The sequence below is a fragment of the Athene cunicularia genome, assembly GCF_003259725.1.
Source record: "Athene cunicularia isolate RWA chromosome 4 unlocalized genomic scaffold, athCun1 chr4_part3, whole genome shotgun sequence".
NCBI classification, from domain to species: Eukaryota; Metazoa; Chordata; class Aves; order Strigiformes; family Strigidae; genus Athene; species Athene cunicularia.
In genome coordinates, this window is record NW_020799100.1 from 6,859,895 (window position 1) to 6,884,993 (window position 25,099).

General features: G+C 36.3%; 1 protein-coding gene across 4 annotated transcripts in view; it reads right to left on the reverse strand.

The window, feature by feature from the left end:
• TENM1 (teneurin transmembrane protein 1) overlaps nt 1-13,946 on the reverse strand; it is a 357,561-nt gene extending 343,615 nt beyond the window's left edge. For 3 of the 4 annotated variants that reach the window (XM_026848413.1, XM_026848414.1, XM_026848412.1), the window contains exon 1: nt 13,920-13,946. The gene's annotated coding sequence lies outside the window, so the exon portion shown is untranslated. The remainder of the gene's footprint in view (nt 1-13,919) is intronic. The other variant, XM_026848416.1, reaches the window with a different exon arrangement.
• Between the last annotated feature and the right edge of the window lie 11,153 nt (nt 13,947-25,099).

The following is a 25,099-nucleotide window of genomic DNA, read 5'->3' on the forward strand; positions in this document are numbered from 1 at the left end:
GAGGCGGCCCCGGGGCGGCCGGGAGCCGCGGGCGGGCGGCGGCTGAGCCCTGAGGCGCGAAGCTCTCGGCAGAGTTGGAGCAGTAGCCGGGGCGGTGAGGCAGCTGCGCCCGTCTGAGGGACAGGACCGGCCCCGGCCCCGCGGGAACGGGCCGCCCGCGCTGGCCCACGGCTTCTCACGCCAGCGGGAAAGGGAGGGAAGAGAAATAACGTTTGGAAATAATGCAGAATGCCTCTCTCTAAGTCATTTACCTTACCGAGGATGTAAGGTTGATGGTAGAATCAAGGCTTGGGAGAGAGGTGTTGATTTATAGATGGTGCTTCAGCCGCTTTCCTCTCACGAGCTGAGTTTATTAAATTGGGGATCTCCCGTGGCCACCACCGTTAACAGTCCCGGGTCTTGGTGCAGGGAAACTTCATCTTCTGGGGATGATCTCGATAATTAAATCATTTATACGGTGTGTATCTTCAAAACAACATGCAAGGGTGTAAAGGTGTTTACAACCTGCTTTTTCATAACAGCTAGATCTGCATCTGCAGTTGTAAAGATTCTATAGTGCTGAAGAAGCCTGGGAACGGGCAAAGGTGGGCCTCTGAGCCTGGACTCAGCTCATCAGTCTGTCTCCATCCTAGTTTCAGTTTATGTGCATACTGCATGCATGTATCTTTCAATTCCTTAAAATCACCGTGGCTATTTACATTATTTAGTCTGTGCATTCAGCAACAGGAACACACTGGGGGAAAAAAAAAAATAAAGTGTAATTCAGAATTCCTGTTATTTCTTTGTAAGTTTCTGCATAGACCAAGTGAAACTGAGTTTCTCTTATTCTCTACCATGCCCCTGGACATACTTCATTTAGTCAGTTAGGTTATGCTGTTTACAGAAATATTGGGGAAAAAACACATCTTGAAGAAACAAAAACATCTTAAAACTGTCTCTTAAGAGAAATTATATTTTTGGTTATTTAATATCTTGCAGTACATAAATAAAGAATAGCTAAGACCACCTGTGATTCTAATATACTACTGCTAATACATAATTTTTCTGTCATTTTTAACATTTACTCTTTGAGACAACTCTGCCCTGAGCTTGCTCAATGAAAAAATTCAGGAGCCCACAAGAAATCTTACTGAGTCATTTTTCTTGGTTCTTCAGGTAAAAACAGTTAGGGTTTTGATACTCAAAATTATTTCCTGCCAACGTGAGCAGTTTGTAGGGGGCAAAGGGAAAAAGAAAATTCCTCACTGAAGAGCATTGCAAAGGTGCTGAAGGAACTGACCCAAAATATGCCTCCTTTTCAAAAACTTATATATTGGTACCGGTAAATATGAAGCAATGGAAATGTGTCTTCCCAGTTTGTGTAGGCTGCAACCCAATTCTGAAAAAAAGTTGTGAGATTTTAGTAATTCCAAAGCCAGCCTCTTTGAAAAGCAAGGGATGTACAGATCAAAGATGAGGAACCAGAAAGATGATAGTTCAAATCTAGGATCAAAATTGCTGCTTACATGAATGTCAGAGTACTGATTTTGTATCTTCCTTTCTAGAGCTTAGGTATTTTATTCTGTTCTACAGATTTCTAAAGACACAAATTTAAGATGAAGAAGCTGGTCTAGTTCTTCAGAATGAAATCTCCTTTCAGCAATACTCTGGAAATCTAATTCTGTTCTTCTTAAGCAAAGCACAGCTGTAAAGATCCTGAGGTAAGTATAAAGTTGTTTAGGAAATCCATTCGATCCTATGCAGCACAAAGTCTCAAACTACTGCTATACATTACTTTATTGGGAAGACTGGAAGTAACAAACCAAACCAATTTCTCATGAATCTTGAAGCCATTAAACAAATATCACCAGGAACTGAATCTAAAAATAAATTCTTTTAAGTCAGAAGAGTCCTCTTTCAAAAGTTTGCTTCAAATATCTGTGACTTAGTCCTGGTAGGTGGAATACTTCTTCAGCAGTATAGATCAGTCATGAACTATGCTAAGCCTAAAGAGTAAATTTTCCTTCCCAGGTGACATGGTTGTTTTGGTTTCTTCTTTCTCTGGATAGACTTTAACATTTGCTTTTCATTAAAACAAAAATTAGATACCACAGGCTGAACATGGAAGTAGTTCAAAACCAAAAAAAGGTCTAGAATGAAGTTGATCTGTTAGTGACAGAAACATAAACCAAGACAGCCAACCAGTCTGGATTCCAGGTTTTAAGATAGTACCATAGTCTAGTAAAGATAGTCCTGCTATTAGCAGACTAAGATCACACATTATTATTAATGCTTCTCCTTACAATGCTGTGGAGTTGCCTATTGTAGCCATTAACATAGAGCAGTCATAAAAGGATGGCAGTCTCATCAAGGGAAGACACAGAAGGATAACTGCTGGAGGTGGACATTCAATCCCACCTTTGTCTCTTCAGCCACTGCTGAAATAAATGAGCCAAAGTTGATAAACTCAACAATGGAAAATTGTTGCCAGAGGTCAGGTGGACTATTTGGTATATACAGTAATTTCAGATACCCATGAGATGCTCCCTAGTGACTTGGGGTTAGGGAAACCAAAAAGGTCTGCTTGGAGTGCCATGCCAATATTAAGTATTAGTCCATCAGAAAGGTACGTAGGAAGATGTGAAACTCCAGGTATATTATATGCTTGCTCCAACAGAACTAGAAGCAGATTCCAATGCAAGACGAGATGCGTGGATAATGTGAGCATTTCTTTTAGAGGAAGTACTGCAGTAGAAGGAACAGATACAGATTTTTCTAAGAATCGTAACAAAGATTTTAATAACTGGCAATAAGAGACCTTAAGCACATCAAGCATACAGGTACCAAATACCAGAAGTTCATTGAGCAAGAAAATTTTGACACTCAAATTTCTTGAGTGGGCTAAACTGGCTTAGAAGAAAGTGATGGATAAAATATTGCTAGATATGCTGGTGCCAAATGGCATTTTCTTGAGTAAAACCATGTTGGTTTATACAGAATTGTAGCTGAATGCACTAAAGATTTTCTCTGTAACAAAGGACAGTGTCTCTGGTACATAGCTGCCTTACTGGTCAATGCAGTGCTGATGCTAAGGACCTGCTTGACACCTCTTGGCCAGCTCAAGTTCAGAAGAGCCTTCTGAGTCATTGTCTTTAACTGGTAACCAAGTTACGCTGAAGCACTGGTTTTAAATTATTCTCATGCCTCCTGTGGGAATGGAGGTCATTGTCTGCATTGCAACAATCTCTGTTGAGACCCAAGACACAGCTGCTGGTCTCACTGCTGAATAGGATCTTTTACGCTCTACTCACAGCCACCTGGAGTGGAGTATCGCCACACCTACCAGAGTTCTGTCAGCCTGTGCGTCCAAGAATGACACGGAGACTTTCTGGTTTGCTTCTTATTCTTTGATTCAGTTAAAGTCCTCAAAAACTTCTCTGGAATTTTGAGGAATTTTTGTAGTTTATGAGACTGCTCTCTAGACAACTAAGGTAGGATAAAATACCTCTCTAAATAACTGAAGTGCTTGTTTGGTCTGCCATTTATGGAAATTGCTCCTTCATACAGTTAACAGGCTTCAAACCAGAGAGGACAGGAAGTCAACCAGATCCCAGTGCTGACCCTGCTTTCTAACATTGTCTGAAATACAAGGGTTGACTTCTTTGGTTTGGTCTTTTCAACAGACTAAGAGAAAGCTATTTTAAACAGGAGTTGAAATATTTACAGTTAAGTCCCTTAATATCTGTAGGAAACTACCCAAATATGAAGGGCGTTGAAATCCCAGCTGTCTGCCAGAAAGTGACAGAAGGGACTGAACAGCACTAATAACATTGTCCTGCCCTTTATATAACAGGCAAAAAAAATTATAGGGACATTTGAAGTATTGTCAAGCTCCAAAAGGACACTTGAGGAAGTTCTTGTATACATCAACATGGGATCTCAGCTGTACTCCAAAAGGTTAAATTATTTTTCAAATCCAGTTATTTATACTTGATCAAATCAATGAGACTGATCCAGAGTTGTACACACTGGTTTTGGAACGTTGCTATTTTTTCAAATGATACATCAGTCTGATGTAGGTGTCTATGAGGTGTGGCTGTAACACATGATCAAAGCATAACAACAGCAGTCCACCTGTACCCAACACGTGTTCACTTTGACAAGGCACAGGTCATTACACAAAACTGAAATATAAGGGACAATCAGGATCTTTTTTTTTATAGTTATGAGTATATTATGTCATTATATATTTTTCTAGCTATGTTCCTGCTGAACAGAAAACTGATACATTCCACTAGAGTGACACACAGACACAATCTTGCCCTTAGTCTGGGGAGTATTCAAATTTGTAAACGATTAGGGAGGAGAAAGTGAGGCATGAAACACCAGTCAGACGTTTTTACTTTCTGGATCAAAAGAAGGATCCAGAAAGTAGGGAAAGTTGCTGTACTATTTCCCTCTCACTGAGAAGAGCTGAATTTCATGAAGCTAGACTAAATACACGTAGCTATAGAAAACCATATATGAAATTCCACTCCTGTATTATTACCAGCTCCTGGCGAGAACAGGTTTTGCCCCAGACTTTCTACCAGAAACTGTACATCATGTAGTAGAGCTAAGAGAGAAGTAAGTAATTGCAATTTATGATGGGATATCACTTTTCAGAAATTGTACCCCCAGAACCAAGAAGGTGACTAAACAGAAGTTGATATTTTTGAAAAGGAAATGAAAACCAATGTATTTTGGTGGTCATCTTGGTGAAAAATGTACCAGAAATAGGTTTACAGAACAGTTTGTATCATTCAAAAGACTGAAGAAAGCAACTTCTGCCTTGTGCCATGTTTACAGGCTATGAAATAATAATACAAACATATGATATTGACTCTCTCTTCAAGGCTTTCCATCATTGTGTGATGCCTGTCTCCTTTGCTCACTTTTTAAATTTTCAAAGAAAAGCCTTTCACAGTTTGTACAGTTTCACATCCAGAAAGAACTGCTGTAAGTAACTGCAAATCTTGTTTCAAAATTCATCTCTAAACTGTCTTATTCCAAGATGCGTACCAAAAACCTGACAGCAGTTAGGCTGCTCCTGCACTGTGACCGCTGCCTAGCATGTTGACCAAAACTGCAAATCTGTTTCCTGAGAATGTCCCATCTATCTGGATGAATAGATTATTGTAAACTCAAGGTGACAAAAAAATATGCACCTTTTCTACAAATATGGCTCCCTCGTTAATATGCAGAAGAAAGAACAGAAAAGTTTTGCAATTTTAATGGCTAGAGAGGGGTGTTACTTATTTTCATATCACTTGAACACAAGGTGGTGCTAATGCTCCTGTCACCAGTACCGTCGCTTCCCCAGTAAGCCTTGCTCAGGTGATGGTAGCCGATGTGTAACTGGTGTACCAGACGTTTAATTTTCCTTAATTATAAGAAATAACATCCATTAAGATAAAACGTTTCATTTAAACTCTTGGGTTTGTTTTGATAGACTGAAAAAAACTCCATTACCAAATGACATTGAGAAATATTTTCTTCATTGTTTGGTTTGAACCCCAGAACCCTCCAAACAGACCAGTTGTATTCTCAGTTTCCCTTCAAGACCCGAATAAAAATGAATTCTTGGTCAAGAAAGAAAAGGAAAAAAAGCCTTAAGAGCATCCATTCTTTTTCAGTTCCTAAGAAAGAACTAAAAAAACAAAAAACAAAAAACAAAACAACCCCCAAAAAACCCCACATGAAATGAACATGTGAAATATATAAATAAGTATACACCCAGATAATTGAAAAGAGCTGGAGATGTGAAAAGATCAGTTTAAATGCTTTCTTGCTCTTACATGAAGTCCTTTGGTACTGCAAAAAAGGTGCATCTAAACTAGAAGATTTTTAAAACCTTCTACTAAGAAAGATGACTATTAAAAATCATTATTGAAAAGTATTCAGTGAAAATGTTTATTCCTGCATATGAATACATGCTGAAGAGGTTTGAGTCTATCAGCTTGGCCATTAGAATGGAACTAAGGTAAAACACTTTTGAAGAGAGATAGCAGGGATCATTTTTTTTCCTAAATAAAATATTGGGAAAACTTCTCATTGCATTGAAAGCTGACACTGAAGGAGATAAGGAATGTAAAAAACAAAGTCATGTTTCACAGAGTATTTTGGATCCATTGTTTCATGAACCTCATAGTTAGCCCACAGTGTAATTTATTGTATGGGAAGGAAATCATAATAAGGATCTTTTTTTCAAATATAATGTATAAAGACATAAAGTCCCTTCTTCCATATTTCTCTTCAGGTTCATCTGATAATTACACAATTATTGTGTTAGAGAGCAGTTCTGACTCACAGTGCAGTGCAATATTTTTTGAGGTGTTTGAGAGCAAACATACTTTATGAAGGATCATCTACCCAGCCTGCTGCTCTCTTTTTCTATTCCCTTTTATTACATAATACTCCCCTATGTTCCTGCTGCTTTTCTTCTTTCTTGTATTTTTGCTGATCTCTGTTCATCATGTATTTACTTTTCCCTTAGGAAAATATACAAACCCAAGACCTAAATATCTTAATCTCTTCAGCTTAATTAGACATGAAAGTAACTCTGGCCTCATTAAGAAATGTCCTAAAGCAACAGGTAAAATGGAATCAGCTGAGTTTGAAATCTCATTCAGAGATCAACTTGTCAGACAGTCCTAGTTGTTAAAGAAGCCTGGGATATAGCTACAGTAGAGGAGAGAAAAACTAAACGCTTAGTATAAATCTCAGTGGAAGAGATGACTAATTAGAGATAATTATACACCGATTTCTTGCATTAAAAGTGCTTTAAAACATAAACATTCAAATTTTACTCAGGCTCCCAAGTGCTTCCTAGGAGACAAGCTTGCAAAAAATGTCTTTTACATGATGTCAAATGCTTTTAAGCCAAATTATTTTTAAGAGGCATCTCACTGAAAATTGTGATGCCTTGAATTTTCTTGTTCACCTTCAGTTTAGTAAGAAACTGCAATAAAATGTATGGCCTAAGTTAGTATCCTAATTGCCCTGTAACAAGGTAGTCAATAGTCATGAAGTACTGATTTGCTACTGTTCACTAGCAACTTCAAAACCTGTACCCAAAATTCACTTGATAGGAAGCCACTGAGCTATCCTCAGAACTGAGGTCAAAACCATCAGAACATTGATAAGGGACATCAAAAAGGATGCTCTGCTAAAAATGTATCATCTGTGAGGATTAAAAAAAAAAACAAACACCAAAACTTGGGATAAAATCTATAAGCACATTTCTGGAATATTTATGTAAAATTCTGAGTCAGTGTAGAAAATTGTCTTAGGGATCTTTACCCATTAATACTACTTACACTGGAGCAAACAGAGCATTTCAAATTTTTACAATGGAACTCCCTTTTTCTTTCAGTTTTATATTTCTTATCAAAATGTATCACATGGCTCCCACAAATTCTTCAGGTCAGTAACAGACTGTAACATTTGTTAATGTGCTTTTTTTTGAGATAATAACTTAAGATACCACAATTCAAAGCACAAACATTTTTGAGGTTTTGCATAGTTATCATGCAGGTGTTCAGAAAAATCTGTATATACTTATTTATTCAAGATTCATTGAGAAGAAGTGCCAGTTTTTCATCTTCTAAAATACTGTCAATTCATAGAGTTTGCTTTGGAAAAACAGGAACATACAGCATTCATCCATGTCAAATTCTTTATCTTATTATTGCACATTTATGTCAGGAGAACATTTACTGTCTTTATTAACAACCTGAACACTATGAACTGTGTGAATGCACACTCAGCAAGTTTGTGGATAATACCAAGTTGCAACGAGTGGTCCATGCACAAACCAGAGCTCACAGGAACCTTATGAAGTTCAGTGAAGGATGACACAAAGCCCTGTATGTGAATGCCATACTGCCATGCACCTGTACAGTACAGGCCCAGGGCAGAGAAAGCAGCAAGCATCTGGGGATCCTGATGTGTTGGAGAACGGCTTGCAGAGAGCAAGGCCATGGCTCCCTGCAGGAGCTGGTCGGCCATAGCTCCCTGCAGAAGTCAGTCCCAGCCACCTGAGGTAAACAAAGCAAAGAACCCAGGGTACAGTTATGTAAACAAGGATGGAGATCCAGGGCTCAGTTGTGCTAGCGAGGATTGTTGTGAGAACACAGAGATAAGTTGGGGCGCATTATGACCTTGGGGGTCAGCGGAAAACAGTTCTGGGAGAGAAGCAGGTTCACAGCAAGAAAGATGTTTATGCATACCAGAGATGCCACAAGGGGCTGGGGTATTATAATATGACTTTTTAAATGTACCCAATGGCTGAGATATTATAATACAGTTTCTTAAATGTATCCAATAGAGTTGCAAGTAGTGTATTGTAGACTGCTTATATAAGGTGTGATTTCTATCAATAAAGTTGAAGCTTGCTCTATCATTCACATTGAATCGGCTGCTTGCTTCCTCCGCCCACCGCACTGATGAACAAACTGGAAGAGTCAGCAAGGTGTCCCTGCAGCAGAAGACAACAGCCGGCCAGACTGCATCCAGCAGGGTCTGCTGGGAAGCCATCCTGTGCCTCTCTTCTGAGACCAGATCTGACATACAGTTTTGAGCTCCCCAGTACAAGACAGACATCGACTTTCTGGAGTAAGAGTTCAGCAAGATGAGACAGGACAAAAGGCAGCAGACACACATTGGAACATACAAAATTCCAACTAGATGTTAGGAGAAATGTCTTCACCATGGGGTCATCAACTACTGGAAGAGGCTGCCTGGGGAGGTTTGCTATCTTCGGAAATATTCAGACTTGAAAGAGCCAGGCTCCAAGTGGGGGTTAGACCAAAAATTTCTTGAGATCCCTTCCACCTTAGGTTATCTTATGGTCCTATGATAGCTCACTTTTTTCATTACACCAAAAGAAAACGAAGTAAAAATACTTGCATATAAAGCCTTCATGGCAACTACATTTATAATAAACTATTATGGGCAACTTTAAACCAGAACAAAACCTTTCAATTATTTAACCCATTCTTCCAATGAGATAATAGTCCTAAATAGCCACAAAAAATACAAAAGTTTTTGAAGCACTTCATTTGAACCTCAAAAAGTGGAGTTTATATCATCATTACCCTCCAGTGAGTTACTGTATTCTAGTCAGGGTCACTGCTATCAGCATATTTTGAAGGAGACCAGCCATTCTAAGTAGGTAAAGAATTAAAATATGTAAATAGTCATAACAATAATGAATGTTTAATCATGGTGAAAAGTTTTAAAAATGGCAGCTCTTAAGTGTACAAATGTCAGTTTTTATAACTAGAGTTGGTACTTTGGTACTAGCCATGTCAATAGACTGAATAGTAGCACATGTACAAGGTTAATATTCTCACTATTTATCTTCGCTTGCTTATCATCAGAACACACTGCCAGTGATGATGGGGACAGAGAGTCAACTAAAGTGAAGAGTGTGGACACTCACAATCATAGAAAACGCACTGCAATGAACATAAATACTGCAAGGTGTTATATGAATGTTAGGAAAAAGCAATGAATTTGCAAAATTTGTCATGTCAGTAAAAAGCAAAATAAGAATATTGTGACCACATTTGCTCTATAACTGTATTTTAAGCAGAAAAGAATCCTTTAAGAGGCAGCCTTCAAGACAAGGGAATTAGACAGCTATTATTTATCTGACAGATAATATAAATCTGTAATTGGAAGGTGTCTGAGTCTTACAGTGTTACAGCATATAGACAGTTACAGAAATATCCTGATAATTATTAGTGCTGTTTGGGGGTGCCAGGTGCAGAAGACTGGCTCCACCATTCCTCAGTACATTTTTAACTAAAAGTAATGTGATGAGAGTGTTAGTATTCAAGGCTGCCAGTTCTTCTCTGCTAATTTACATTTATATTCTTAATGTCTAGATTGAGCCTAGGGAAATTTAAAACTCTATTTCATTAATGCTAACTTCTACAGAAATCCCAATATGCACAGAAGTTCCTAGATTGCAAGGCTAGTTAGATGAGAATGCAGAAGCTAAACATAATTGCTGGGTGGTTATGATAGTTAAATATGTACTGTCAGTTTTGACTTTTGAAATCCCTATAGATGTAAACTCACTGTTCTAAAAGTTAAAAATATAAAGTAACAGAGTAATGGATTACAATATCTTTAAAACAAGTGTTTTGAGTTTAAACTCTTGTTTGTGGACATGATTTAAACTTAAGGCATAAAAACATTGTGTTTGGCTTTTTCACAGAAATTTCTGTGACGAGTTAGATAATTTAATCTCTCTTTTTTTGGCTTTTGAATGGATGGCAAATTACTAATACGTGTGCAGCCATTTTAACAGTCCAGATTGGGTTGTGTTCTGGCAGGCTTTTGTGAAGTGCTGCAGTTTTAGAATGCTAATGCAGCATTAATGTGCACCCATTTATTGTCTGTCATCAGCTCTGTGCAGAAGGTTCTGATGCAACTTCTTTAAAAATAACCCATTTAGAGATCTGGATGCAGAGATCTTGGTCACCTGCAGAAATCCCTGCATATATATATGTAAAAAAAAAAAAAATTATATATATATATATATAAACACATGCCTCTTGGTGCCTGAGTTTTGTCTAAACTGGCTATGTTACTTTTTTCTTGCAAAGCTGAACACTACCTGTTTTTATACCAGTCTGATTCAGTAATAATTGGCTCGGAATGAATAAGACTTGCTAATTTTGTTATACAGTGATTTAGTGCCTTAAGTCTACCTGCAATTTCTGCCAGGCACATTACTCCAAAACTTAAGTTCTGAGTTGCCTCAACCTTATGGAACCTACTCAATGCATATCCATTCAAAAATAAATAAAGCATGTTTGCTTTAAGTGATCAGAAAGTTCTTTGTATCCATCTTGCACAGGTAAGACTGCACTAGTATGAGACTGTAGAGAATCAGACCCAGAATAAATAAATTAGAAGTGATTATAAAATATGCATGGAGCATTTATGTAAAACCATATTTTCTGCTAGGTAATCTCTTAAGGAATTTATAGTACAGTATATCACCAAAGAGAGAAACTGGAGAAAAGGTTAATAGCTGGACTAATTATAAATCGAGATATATATAATTCAGCCTCCTAAACAGCATCATGCCCTTGCGGTTTGAGTAAGAAGTTATAAGGGAAATACTCTTTTGGAACCTATTGGTCTTTTCTTTAATATTTATGAGTATACTAGCATTTAATTCATTATTTATACGTTTCTGACATGCATCTCATTTGTTTGATATATAATTTTTATTAGTAGTACTTTGTAGACAAGCAAGTACTTCAAGAAAGCAGAATATAAAGTAAATCTGCAATAGCCTTTGGGAAAATGTATTAAGTATGAAAACCTGACTAAATAATGTGTGGAGATATGGGACAGTATGTTAAACTTACAATTCTGCTATAGCTGAGGTAAATTTTAATATTTGTGTTATTCATCCTAACTGCAAAATCTTTAATTTTCATTTTCACTATACAACAATGGATAAGAAACAGTCATTCTCATGCAAAGGAGAACTAAAACACCACAGAGTTCCCTCATGCTCCTCTAACCAAAGGCTTCTTTATGTTGTTTGTATATTGGATGGGAAGAGGAAAATCAGTTTGAAACAATCCAGCATAATATTTGGTGCAAAAACTAATGACTGGCTGGAAGGTCTGTCTATAAATGAGTGAATTATGTACAATTTAGCTGTTTACAAACTGATAAGCGCACACACACGTATATATGTAACAGGAAGCAGTAATGTGCTGTCGAATTATTACTACACATCTGTGGTCTGCAAATGGAATGTAAATACAGTAAAGCAGCTCAAATAGCTTTGGATTGTAGAACTTGGGATGATGGGACCTTAAGCAGATGTACTGTTTAAAAGAGACTAATATACATCTGTGGAAACACATAGGAAAGATTTCTGGTATGAGAATTTTTAGATACGTCAATTTAAGTACAAAAATACAGAAATACTGTGAGTCATGAATAGAAGTAATAATAAGGCATAGGCCCAGTTCAAAGATAAATGGGAAAGTACACTGATACTCCTTGAAACTGTGCTTTGCAATACAATGTAGCTAAACAGTATGCACCTGACCAAATTTTTGCAGCTAAAGACTATTTCGGGACTTTAAACGCATTACTTTTATTCCCTCTTTCACAGAGTAACTGCCACAATTCTCAAATATTTGATAATTTTATTTTTTTTTTTTTTTTTTTTTTGACCTCATCAGAGATAATTATCCTTTTGCTAGATAACTTATCAAATGCAAAAAGAGCTTCTCTCCCATAAAACTCTCAGTGGTCATGGATAACAATCACAGGCATTTATTTTTTCTCAAAACTAGTAAAAGGGGCAACTAGTCAAGTCTGTCAGTAACTGCAACGAAATGCAATGGCTTTCAACCTTTTTGGAACAAGATTCACAGCTGACGTTCTTCCTGAATCCTATTCGCTCAGTTTTTGCTGAAGATAAAAGGCAGGAAGGCCAGAACCGTTTGGGATGCAAGCTGCAAGTGTCAGAGAAGTTACTGCAGTGAATTGTGTTGGAATCGATCTTGGCAAAGCGGAAATAGAAAAAAAGTCTGACCTGTGCCCCGCAGCTACTGCTTTCTTCCTGACTGATGATGTAGGAATAACATAAAAATAAGTAAAGCCTTGTATGTCACTGTTTGGGAATCACTAACCTAGGAAACGAGCACCAAGTTAGGTCTCTGCAAATTAGGTTCTACTCCCAGTTTGGCAACTAGACCATATTCCAGACCTTGTTTTTTCATCTGTTAGAATAACACTGACCTTTACAGAGAACATTAGTGTCTATTAATGAAAAGTACATCATGAGAGTGAGAAAAGGCTCTATAGTTACTGTGTGGAAGAACAGAAGAGAAAAGGGTAATAATTAATAATTTTACAAATTTAGAAAATAACTTTTGATATTTAGCTGTCTGAAGATATGTATATCATGTTTACTGGGCAGATTCTTTTGAACCAATATACTATTCTTTTCAAAAGCAATTTACAGCAATCTAGTTTCAATTTTTACTTTTAAACATGACTGGAAAAAACTTCAAAGAACAATCAAAGAGAAACAAACTTTGCCTCAGCTGATAATCTCACACAGGCCTCCTCTAAACACAAGCACTAAATCTTTAACTCATTACCCCTTTCCTTGTTAGAGGCTAAATGATACTTCTTTCCGTTGTAAAAGGAATGAAGAGTATGCATTTTCTGAGCTGCTGAAGCTTGTTATTGAAATTAAGCTTTATGACACTGCTGTTTTCCATACTTGGACCCAGTCTATTGGATTTGTGTGGCTGCTTCTAGAAATAAGAAGGGCAAATGTCAATGCATTTTCAAAAGCAAAGGCAAGGAACAGGTTGTTAAATGGGCTGAGTTAAGCAATCTCCTAGAAAGGACACCTACTAAAAGTAGTATGTGGAAGAGCTTGTCCTAATGTGCTCCTCCGTTTCTGTGACAGTACAGACCAAACTCAACAAAAATGCATTTAATACCTTTGCATCTCTGTGGTTTTCAGTAAGATTGATTCCTTTAAAAAGGCTGGATGGCAAGGAACATATCAACCCCTTCACTCATCTTTAAATAAAAGAATGTGTATTTCAGTGTTTATGAAGTAGTGAGGAAGTACTGCCTCTATTTTCCAAAGAATTCTTGTCAATTTTCCTTTCCACATGTTATAAACCATATTGATGTGAATGCCTTCTGAAGTTACTCAGTCAAAAAAGTAATTCATTTCAGTAGAACGATTTCTGAGGCACATCACTGCCCTGTAGACTTTCATCAGATTCCTTTCTTCACATGAAAAATGAGTACATTTCTAAACTGCAATTTTAAATATTGAATAAGGCTACTGATATCAATAAGTTTGATTATTCAAGACATGAGCTTACCAAGTGTTGAACACTATTATTACCAAGGTACAAAGCAGAAGCGTGCAGCCTTTTCTATCTAGCATGCAGCACTTTGGAGGATTGGACCCAAAAGAAAGAGCATGAACAATTCATAGGAATTAATGTAGAGAGACAGAAGCCAAGATATTACATAAGCCAAATATCTGGCCTTTTAGATTATTTAGATATCTTAATTTAGAAAAATACATTTAATTTATATTAAAAATGCATTCAAGCATAGACCAATACACTTTAAAAAAAATTTAGTCATGTGTCATCTATTTCAAAGTGTTCATATTCCCTTGAATCAAGGAGCTGGCAGCTCTGGATATTTAACACTTAATTAACACACAGTATTAGCAGATGATAACAACAGGTTATATTGATAACAATATGCACTTTGTAATTTGACAAGATTCATTTAGAATTAGCAACAGAGGGTGAGCTAGGAAGTAATTATATTAGAAATGGCATGCCAGTGAAAACCAGATTTTCTGGGATTGTATTAATAACTTAATGTATATAGTTTAAGGTCCTGCAGAGCCTGTATGTTAGGTTGATATTTTCAAATTACTTCAACGGCAGTAGAAGACAACTGAAATTAAACATATGATTACAACACTAGTTGTAAAAAAAAAAAAAAAAAAAAAAAAAAAAAAAAAAAAAGTTTAATTCTGCATCCAGTCGGTTTTCTAGTCAGGTTTTTCTCTTTGGAAGTCAAGTGAAATTCGGATGAGGAATGGGCATATATTTGTCTTTTGGCTGTATATGTATCGTCTTGGAGCATTAAGGTTTCCACTAAAAAATATGCCTTATTTTTTGAGCACTTTGACAAATGACAAATGCACTTGTTTGTGAATTAGGATCTCTGTTCTCTAAGTTGATTTTAACATGCTTAATATGTGCTTTGATTCTTACAGCTCTTTATCTTGCCTCTTGATTTTGGTAGTTTTCTTCTTCAAGGAGTACATGCTTTCAGATGGACGTTTTGCTGTTTTGCCTAGGGTATTCTGATTCATCTTATTCTAGTGTGTTTTCCTATTCAGCTAGTTGTCATGAATCAAAAATTTATTATCTTTTCATCAAGAGCTTTCTCTTTCCATGAGGTATAATTTTATTTACTTTCCCCCTTTCCTTTTGCCCTTTCTTTCTGGTTCTTTTTGATAATTCATTTAAAGGAAGCAACATTTTATTTAATGCTGTTGCAAACCATCACTGAATATATTACTACAGTGTAAATTATTCCTCTTTCATGAAACACTAGAAGAATTGTAATCATAAAATTCTGTAAAGTCAATGAAATAACTTGATTGAATGAGAGAAAACAATATCCTCTCATTTCACTAATCTAGATCCTACAAATTACACAACAACACATCAGTAAGCACTGACAAGTCTAGTTTGCAGATGAGTAATTAAGGGCCAGTAGAGAGTAGGTGAAACTCTGAAAAACCTCATCTTAAATTCTTTGCCCAGGCTCTTTATGCTTGACAATATTTGGAACCAGGTGTTCCATAGATCACAGTAACATGGTTTTAGTAAACCTCCCTTTCTCTCTGCTGTCCTTCAGAATCTTTTGCATTACAGTTTCCAGATACTTGACAGAAATCAGTAATTGCTTTAATCAGCTTCAAAGTCTGACATTTCAAGTGAAAGATCAAAATAAACTTTAAGACACAGTGGAAGACTCCAAACTATTTTTCCTCTGAGGTGGTATTAGTATCGTGGCCTTTAACAGCAGCATCTCAACCTGTTATTCTGTCTTCTCTATTTTGTAATATGAAATATATTCTACACACATATGCTTCATCTATAAAGAAATATTTTCCATACTGAAAGTATAACAAAGAAGGAAATGTACCACAAATATGATAAAATTCCCAATTTACATTGGAAAAATACACCAGTTCAACATCTAGAGCTAAAAGATTAGACTTATCTTTCTCCATTCCCAGGCAGAAAGAATATTCTTCTCCCAAGCTGCACAGATGAGCTTAAGGGAATCATTCATAACTGCTTTATATAGAAAAAAAACTAATTGATGAAATTGGCTAAAGGAGAAGAACTCTATGGTTAAATAAAGGATTAGTATATTTGCATGATAACTATAAATTTTTAAATGCAAACATAAACCCTTGATTTGCATTTCAGATCAGTAACATATCAGGGACAGCTTTAAAATCTGCTGATAATATATATAGGAATTTGAAATGAAAGAATGGTACAAAAAGATGCAGAAAAGCTTAATGAGCAGAACAGCAGGAAAGGTGAAGTTCAAGCAAAATTTTCTTTGGCCCCTTTCACCTGTACACTACCACACGCACATGAACTGAGAAATGAAAATACCAAGAAATTAAATATAAAAATGGGAGGACAATATCTTACAAAATGAGGATGTTGTAAAAAGATAACAGGAAATAAGGCCATTCACAGTGAATACTAAAACCCACAAAGAATAAAATATAACTAAAAGAAAATACAGTTTTAATAAGTGTTTTTAAAATAGGATTTGTAAAGGGATAGCAAGATAACTATTCATGTATGAATTGCTGTCTGTCTTAAAGGTCTGCAGTGGAAGAGTAGTTGCAGACACACTTTTCAATGAGGATCCAGCTTATACCGGCATTGTAAAACAGGGCCCTTACAAATGCGACAGCTACTACACTTTATACCACATTAAGAACAAAGAATTAAAAGTAAAAATTAAGATCACTGTTTCCTTATACATTGTTAGTAGAACAGCATTCTCAAGTAAAAAGGGTGTTTATATGCATGACAGGGGCCCTAAATAAGAATTTTATTTCTTACATAATATTATTCTGTCCTAAAGTATCATCCATTTAATTCTTCCTCTAGAAATACTGACCTTTAAAATGTCACCAAATTGCAAACCTTCAATATAAAGGAATAGCAGGAATTCTTTGGTACTATTATGCTTTATGTGGAGTTGCTTTAATTTGTGTATTTGAGAAAGCAAGTCACTCTGAAAAATGGTTCCTTAAATAACACTGTGGCAATTTATATCTTGCCACAATGACTCCAATTTACACTCCTTTCCTTCAAAAAAGGTTGCCTTTTTACCAGGGCCAAAATTAATTTTTCAAGTCCAAGGATTAAGCTCTCAAAACACCACAATCTAGTCAAAGATTGTCAAGTAAGAAAATGACATAATTTATTATTTTATAATCTCACTGTTTTAAAATTATATCACCAATTTAATCTACCCTTAAATCTATTAAGAAGGAAATATTTTATGATGAAAGAGTTTAAAATAGGGTCTGGATTTCTCTGTTACTAATGCGAGAGGTACTAAGGCTTTTACTTCAGCAAGAGACTGCAGAACCAGAAATGAAGGCCTAAATTTTTAGAAGAGATTACAGAAACATCTTTATATCTTGGATTTTAATCCTCTGACTTTCTGTATTTTGCCTAGAATTCTGGCCTTTGTATAACTATTCAGCTGTGAATTAACTGTAATTGGAAAGAATTCATCAAGGATCAGTCATTACATTCCTGAGCCAATATCCAGAGTAAAATTCAGTTCAATCTCTTCAGTTTTTGTTGGCCTAACCAGGAGAAACATGGCAAGAAAAATATTTTTGTCACCAAAATATGCACAGAAAGCAGTATCGCTGAGTAAGAAAACATCACATTGTATGACCTTGATATGCTCCTAGATTGATAAACAGTGCATAATAAACTGTATAGCTCACCAAAACAATGGTTACTTTTTAAGACATTCTTGCATGTATCAGTTTTCCTTTAGCTTTTGAACAAAGGTTTGTCTTGCAGTTTGCATTACTTTTATAAAATAATGCCGATTTGCAGTATCTCCAGAATGGCTACATTTCACCTACGTATTGTTCATGCTGTTTGCAATTCTACTGCCAACAAAGATCTACAGTAGCTCTGTCAAGTTCTCTGCTAGTCTGAGTAGTAGTTACTCCATATTTTCAAAGGCCTTCTCTCATCTGATGTGATATACAAAAGGCATAACAGACAAGGAGAGGTTTATGCTGGCAGCTATCTATCTGAAAATATATGATGCTTTATTCTTTAACTTTCTACAAAAGCTGATCGGCTTATTACAAGTTTTCCTACTATCATTCTCTGATAGCTGTCTAAAGAAGATATCCACAAGCTATTATAATTAATTTCCATGTAGAATGATACTCTCAATACTGTGGCTTTAGGTATTTGGACTACATCAGAATAGGAAATCAGTATGAAAAAGGAACCCCCTTCTTCCTAAGAACTGGTGAACACTGATTCTCATCTCTGATCGTGAGAACATCTTTCAGTTTATGGTTGGGAGACAGGCTCATTTTCTTCTAGCACTGATAGAAGCTATCCATCTCTGCTCTGGGAGCCGCACATCTGCACCTTCAGACAGAATGTTCTGTCAATTGGTTAAGGCAGCTGTGATGGAAACTTTTATCCAGAGGACATTTCAAATACAGAGAAGCAGCATCATGCTGACATCAGACATAAGTGCGACTGAAGCCATGCAGCTGGCATAAACAACGTGCCTTCCTACTACCTCCAGCCGTGGCATGCCACCAGCTCAGATAAACAACAGTCATGTCCACAAAAGCTCCTTCTTGGTCTTGAAATGGACTGTATTTGCTTCCTTTTATCCTGTGTGGTAGAAGAATAACAGCAGTAAAATAGTTTAGATTGTACCATGCAAAGAAAATTAGAAATTCTTGTCAATGGTCTTCAGCAATAGTCAAAAGACAGAAAATTGTCACTGCAACTACCTCAGCTGGCCACAGCCAATTGTATCATGTCAATGCTTGGTGATGTCGATATTCACATCATTAACAGCATAGTAGCTACTATTCAGTGAAGACTTCATTAGCAGCTTTGAGAAAGGGGCAAGATTATGAAAGGGGCCAGGGTGAAGCTTTATTCTGCTTTTTAAATAATGACATTTGAAGGTCATGGCTCGGTGCCATTGAAAAAACTCCAATGATGCAACCTATGCTATGTCTGCTCTTCAAGAAAACATGCCTCCCAGTGCTGTGAATATAGACTTCTCACAGTACTAAAATTTACTTTTAGAAGATTACTATATCATCTGAAATATGCTTCAATCTATAAATATAAATAAGTCTTTTAGCTTGATACAGCACCAATGAATAATGAGAAGTGAATACTTTTCCATTACTATAGTCAGCTTATTCCTTTTCATTATCTAAGAATTCTGATCTGTATTCCTTTGCCTTTACTGAATGGATGTATTCACAGCATTTTACTATCCTGTTTTAAAATCTATTTGTTAGACCTATTGCTCCCCCAACCTAAATTTGTCATCCGTACAGAAGATATAACACTGCAAACCCGAGTTAGAAAGGATGAACATCCTGAATAGTTGTTGTGCAGCAATATATTTGCATAGCATTATCTCTGCTTGGCTTATGAGTCACCCCAAAATAAGGCCCCATGTTGCTGTGCACTGAGCACAGTAGAAAAGTATCTGGGGGTTTAAGACAGTCTAAAAGCAAACTGCATACAGGTATGAGATGTACAACAAACATACCATTTGCCATCTTGTTCTTTATTTAATGTTTTAGAGAAATGCATCTTTATAGATAGACATAAAAACCACATGACTGACAAGATTCAGCACAGGACTCATACCGTGGAATCTCCTCCTCCTCCAGTTCTAGCGCTCCACCCACACCTCCAGGCTCTCTCTCCTGGTGCTTTCTCACTTCTTGCCTATCCCAGCATCCCACATGGAGCACGAAGCTGATTGACAAATCAGTAATATGGCAGCAAGATGAAGATGTCCTCACACACAAAGAAACTGTCTGCAACACATGTTTAACTGTATCTGCACCACAGGCTTTACCCTCTCTCCCAATCCCACTCAGCCACATCTCTCTATCCCTCAGAACATAAAATATTTCAGAGACTGTACTTCAATGTGTAATTCAGTGGCTAGTATGCTTCCCTTAGATGCAACCATTTTGGAAGGTGCAGGGTTCAGTCACCACTGCTCATAAAATTCCAACATTAGAATACTAAAAATGTCAGTTGTATAGAAAAGGTTATAGAAAAACAATGAATGACTTCACTGCTGGTCAAAGTGTTTGAAAATTATGATTCAACTGACACTTCTTAATCTGCATATTTTTTCTAGAAGCCTTCAGTCTTTGATGATATCAGGATCATAAGATGAAGAGCATCCAATATCAGGAAAAGTGCTGCAAAACAGACTGGTCTAAAAAGCTATTTCACAAAGGAAAAAATAATACAGTTTATTTTTTATACACTGTTCCAATACAGAATATTTTTTAAAAGAAACTTATTTCACGTTAACTTTTTTTTTTTTTTTTTAATTCAACTACTTTATTATATTTTATCCTTAGCTGACTGCAAGCTTTGTGTATTTCTTTTAACTCCATCTTTATACTAATGGTGTCACATCTGTTTTCAAGTTTTCAAGCTTGCTGTTAATGGAGAATTTTTCTGACGGTTTTGTACAGCATTTTCCATTTTAGTGATAATGCTACCTATAAGAGTTTCCATCATGCACTAAAAAGTATTACTGGTGTAGATCTGTTTCTTTATAAAGAGCCATAATACTCCGTGTGAAAAAATTTCTCACAGCTGTAGAAAAATTACAGGACCATGTTCCTATCACAGAAGAGAAGGACATTCTGGAAGTGCTAAAGTAACATGAGTTATTTGAGCTCTTATTAAAATATTACTGAAGTATTAGTACAAGCATTAAAATAGACTATGAGGAGCTATTTTGGGGAATAACTTAAGGGATATTTTTTAATACCCAACCTTCTGAGCTGGAGTTTTAAGAACTCATATCACAAAGTTAAGATCCTTGTACTATAAAACCTCTTGATGAGAAACAGGAAATAAGGAAGGAGTGTACACTCTTTCCATTTAATCCAAATATTCCAAAAGGGAATTTTACATTGATTTTGACAAAACCTACCTGGCATTTAAACTAGATGCAAAAATACTAATACAACCCTTTATATCACTGCAGAATGAATACAAGATGTATATATGCTTTGTTTGAACCCTGTTGTGGCAGTAGCACCTATTAAAATTTGGATTTGGAAGAGCAAAGATGTTCTAATGGGGACAAAACTAAAATGCAAATTCTCCTTACAGTCCTACCATAGAGATATGTGGGGTCAAGACCACCAGTTGCAATAAGGTCAATGGTGTCGTGCCTATTCTTAACCTCTAAGGATCCCACTGAGGTTTGGCCACTATCTGGGAAATACAACAGTGTACCACACAGGAATCAGCAGATGCCAGAGGCTCTACATTTCATACGAATAAACCTACGACCCTTTCCACAAATCCTATTTCAAAAAGAATATGAAAGAAAATCAATGAGTGGAAACCCAGATTTTCCAATTTTTCATGCTGGAAAACCACACATAGAGATCTAATTGAGCTCTGAGTGTCAGGCTTAACTCTGAATGACTTGATTTTGGCCAAATGTGTCCCAGCTTTAATGTTATTTAAGTGTAGGGGTTTTTTGTCTGTGAATATTAGCAAAGTCCTTGCTGCTTTAGATAAGCAGATGACATTCCATTCCTCTTCGTTTCCCTCATTAAAGCAAAGAAGTTGAATATTAATGAGTGTGGAGAATTATGTTGTCATGCATGTTAGTCTAGAAAATATAAATTCATCTCATAAAGAAGTCAAAGGATCAAAGAACGTTTTTACTGTTAATTGGAAACAAAGTGTCAACGGTGTCCTGATTTAAAGGGCACTCAAGGATGATAAGGAAGGGTTGGGTTTTTTTTCCAAAAAGGAAATATAATTAAGGTAGAAGTGGGGTTATTATTAGTACTTCTTTACTAAAATCCTTTTCATTGCCTGTGGCATTCAATGTGGCATTCCCAGTCTTCAAAGTAATTTTAAAAATAAAAATGTTCTTACAAACATACTTCAAAATTACTAAAAGTAATATTTTTATAGCAAAAAGCACTTTAAACATTATAGTTGAAGTTATTTTAAATACCATAGTTTTACAAGCTTCTTTCAAATCTACACATTTAATACAACTAGTATGTTTTCACTGTTTTGGTAAGTAAACTTAAAAATAGCATATTTAGCTTGCAGCTAATTAATAGACAGAAAATAAAAGAGGATCACCTCTCCCTTTTGGACTGCTGTGTCTAGCCCTATTTGCAGCAGTAAAAATTAAACCTGTGCTTATGAGCAAGCCTAAACCCACCAGCTTTCTTGCACACACACATACACAGACCAGAACAACAGACTGAACTTATGCTAGCCTGGAGTGTACTGTTGGTATGTCCTTCAGTTATGAGTAATATTATACTCAACATAGAAGTATTACAAGCATATCTTAACTGTTTAGACTTCACTGACTAACTCACAAGAAAAAGCAAATGTCTTTTACATGTCAGAATATAGAGTATCATAGGAGTACAGACTGGGAATAATTTTATTTCAATCTTTTTAATTAAATACACAGACTGTAAACTCTGAGGGATCACTTTTCTGATGAGATAACCTCTGTGCTTTTATAAATGCAAAGTCATTTGTGTGGTTTTCTTTAGCATTGTTTAATTGCAGTAGTCTTCAGATACATCTTGCAAAAGGCTCTTATTGTTTACTCTAGCAACTGTATATTCTGTTCCATATGGACAGAAATTCGCTAGAAAAAGGGAAAACCTATTATTCACATTAACCCTAAGAGACAATCCTAAAGTCAAGTGAGTATTGTCAATGCTATCTGAAACTTTCCTGGTCTTTTTATATGATCGTTAAGGTAAAGTTTAAAAGTTTACAAAGTCATATAGTTTGGACAAGCAATTAAAATGCTCTAAAATGTATTTATTAACAAGATAAAATCCAAACAAAAATGTTCTGTGTGCTCCTCCACATGCACCAGCTGAAATACTATGAGAATAAATTAATACCATTTATCACTATTACATTTTGCTAGAATACTTGTTAAAAACATCAACAAATAATTAAAATATAAGTGAGAGATAATATTACAAATCATTACTGCTTAGAACAGAGTTGTGTGAACTTTTTTTCAGTAGTAATTGAATTTACATGATTACAAGTGCAGTGGGTGCCATTAAAATTTTAACATTCACCACCTTTTGTCATAGTAATTCTGCATATATGCAGGGGCAGTGAATGCTGCATCTAGATAAGTCATATTTCATTATCAAATAATTTGAATGTTGTGCTGATATTATTTGATTGCCTGAACTTGCTGCCATCATTTTTCTTTGAACATAGACCCTCTGGGGCAATGTCAACCCAACGGACTATTGCATTACTATTGTTCAAAAGACAGAAACTTGTTTTTGATTTTTAAATATCAAGTCTACTCCTCTAAGCTTGCAAAATGGCAAGTCAGTGAAGAAAGTCCTCACTTAAAAACACGCATGTCTGGGGGATATTTTAGGATATATATGATCAATTGCTTCTTCACCTAATGGGCAAACTGTAGACATGAGTTAATTGCTCAGCTCTCAGAAGCAGGACTTTTGTGTGCACGCTTGGGTGGGGAATACCCCTGCCTAAAAAACCAATCAGCAATATTCATTCCAGCATGACATGAAGTAAAGTCTAATGTAGTTTCAGACTTGTGAGAAATTAATAATTTTTCTCCTCACCACTTGAGACAGAGAATCATAGAATCATTTAGTTGGAAAAGATCCTTAAAATCATTGAGTCCAACTGTAAAACATGAAGGGCAAATCCAAATTGGAGAGCTTAAGGAATCCACGCTGAGGAGAGAAGCTTTTAGAACAAGAACTGCTGAACTCGCAGTCTGCACCATGAGCTTCAGACTGAGCTCAGGCTGAGCAAGGGCAAAGCCAGCGAGACACAGCTGCTCACACACAATCAGTCTGGCTGAGCAACCTGCATTGTCGTGTGAGAAAGAACACAGAAACACCAGCTTTCTTCATGAGCTGCCATGTATTCTGCAGTTACATCTACATGTTAGAATCCCTGCAGGTCTACCTATCTAGGTGGTAACAAAGGCCTCAGAACTACGGTCTAATCCTGCTAGGACATCCAAATGCTCTGACTTCTCCAGGAGGATACTGTTACCTCCTTCCAAAAGGAGCAGCCTAGCTACAGTCCTCTGCTGAAAAGACTTTAAAAGTTTAGATTTCGAAATGGCATAAATATGCTTTTCTATTAAGCTCCAGTGAAAAGATTAACAAAATAAGATAGCTGTTAACTGAACAAGAATGTTATATTAACTTCTTCAGCTACTGCTTTCACATGCTTGCTTAGATTTAAATATATAATTCATAGGATCAGTGTAGTTAGAAATGTAAAAGATCTATTTAGATCACCTAGTCCCTCTTTGCCAGCACAGCATTATTTTCATCACTCTATTGTCCATTTTCTCTTTAAACCTTGATAATCTGTACATCATGTAGGGTTTATAAACTGGGTGTTTAACAGAAATGTTATTTGCAGAGGATAATCACAAGCCAAGGAAAGACAACATTGCAATACACACTAAATTTATGGGTTTGGTTTTGTCCATTGCAGAATGGCTATTGCTGGGGTACCAAGCTATCAGAGAAGTCAAGAACCATACAAGTATACCAACTCATAGGTTTTATGTATTTTGACTACAAAATGCTACAGTGAATCGTGTTTAATATTGGAATTTGACCTAGGAAAACTAATTCATGCTACTGCATTGACAGCAGAATCATGCTGTCAGAAAATTTGTTTACAAAAAAAGATATCCTAGAACTCCCCAGCACAGATACTTTGCTGTAGAAACACAATTTAGGATATATGTGCATACATGTGCACAAGGACACAAAGGAGGGCTCTTTTTTGGAGGTACTTGCTAACAATAGAGGGAGTCTCTACAACCAAGTACGGCTACCTGTCTGTTCCATATTAAAGTCAGATGGGGTGAATTCAACATTCATTAATGACCATAAATATAGGAATCCCCAAATCTGCTACTGAACCACAACGAAGCAACATTTGTGGTACGGGTGAGGAAGACAACAGCCCTGGAAATGTGCTGAGAGCTGCTACTTAGACTGAAGTGAAACAGAACAAAAACCTATGACTTGCAAAAAATCACAACTGCTTCCAAACAACTCTTAGCAGATACCACAGCCTTCTTAAAAGGGTGAAATGGGACTCAGGAAACCATAAATCCTTTT